Below are 1,095 nucleotides of genomic sequence, written 5' to 3'. Positions count from 1 at the left end.
TTTCTAATAAAAACTACGAAAAGAACTAAAACACGACAAAATTACCAAAATAAACAAGAAAAGTTATTAAGAGAAAATAAGAGAAAGAAAGGGAAAATAAGATAAAATAAACGCGAAAATGACTCTAAGAATACTTCCTAAGAGTGACATAAATGTCACTCATCACAAATCCTCTAGGATTCCCATATTGGGAATTGTGTATCGCCATATCTTCAATAACCTGACCTGCATCATCAACATTAAGATTCATAAATCTCCCACTAGCTGCAGAGTCTAAAATTATTCTAGAGGAATTTCCAATGCCGTTATAAAAGGCTTGGATTAACTGCCATTGCGCTAAATTATGGTGAGGGCATTCTCTTTGTAAGTCCTTGAACCTCTCCCAAGCCTCATATAAAGACTCATCGGCTTCTTGGGCAAAGTTCTGAATCGCACTCCGTAGTACGGCTGTTCGTTCTGCAGGATAATACTTGTTATAGAAATTCAAAACAAGAGTTTCCCAGTCAGTTATACCAAGTGTAGTTATATTTAAGCCATTAAACCACAATTTAGCTTTTCCAGTTAAAGAGAAAGGAAAGAGAATCTCTCTGATTTGGTCTTGAGTGACCCCGGCTTGCCTGATGGTGTTACAATATTGACAATAGTCGGCAATGTGAAGATTCGGGTCTTCACCCTTGGCTCCACTAAATTGCTTCCTCTCTATCATCGTTATAAATTGAGGTTTAATTTCAAATTGAACCCCATCAAGAGCCGGAGTAGGGGTGAGATGTGGAAAATCCGTAAGCTTTGGTTGTGAATAATCACTAAGCTTCTTTGGAGTCGTCATCTCTGATTCTGCGTCTAATGATGTCTCTGAATCGCTAGAACCAGTTGGAGGATCGCGGTGATTATTGTTATTATCACCAGAATCCGCCAAGATTTGCTTGTAGAGATTTTTTGCCTACGGAAGGAACGTTCGATCTCAGGATCGAATGGGAGGTAACCTGATCTGGAACACCTGGGCATAAACAAAAACTAGAAGCAAATATGAGATTTTTCTCAGAGAACTAACTCTCTCTGAGACAAAAGGGAAATAATCTAGACTATAAAAACAAT

General features: G+C 38.2%; 1 non-coding gene across 1 annotated transcript; it reads left to right on the top strand.

The window, feature by feature from the left end:
- The first annotated feature begins 338 nt into the window (after positions 1-338).
- On the top strand, positions 339-445 carry LOC145629599 (small nucleolar RNA R71). Its single transcript, XR_014111763.1, has one exon. It is a non-coding gene; the product is annotated as a small nucleolar RNA R71 (small nucleolar RNA).
- The last annotated feature ends 650 nt before the right edge of the window (positions 446-1,095 follow it).

The sequence above is a fragment of the Chenopodium album genome, chromosome 4 (genome assembly GCF_948465745.1).
Source record: "Chenopodium album chromosome 4, dcCheAlbu1.1, whole genome shotgun sequence".
Taxonomy (NCBI): Eukaryota; Viridiplantae; Streptophyta; class Magnoliopsida; order Caryophyllales; family Amaranthaceae; genus Chenopodium; species Chenopodium album.
Note: the sequence above shows the minus strand (reverse complement) of the source record. Positions and strands in the feature narration are given on the sequence as shown.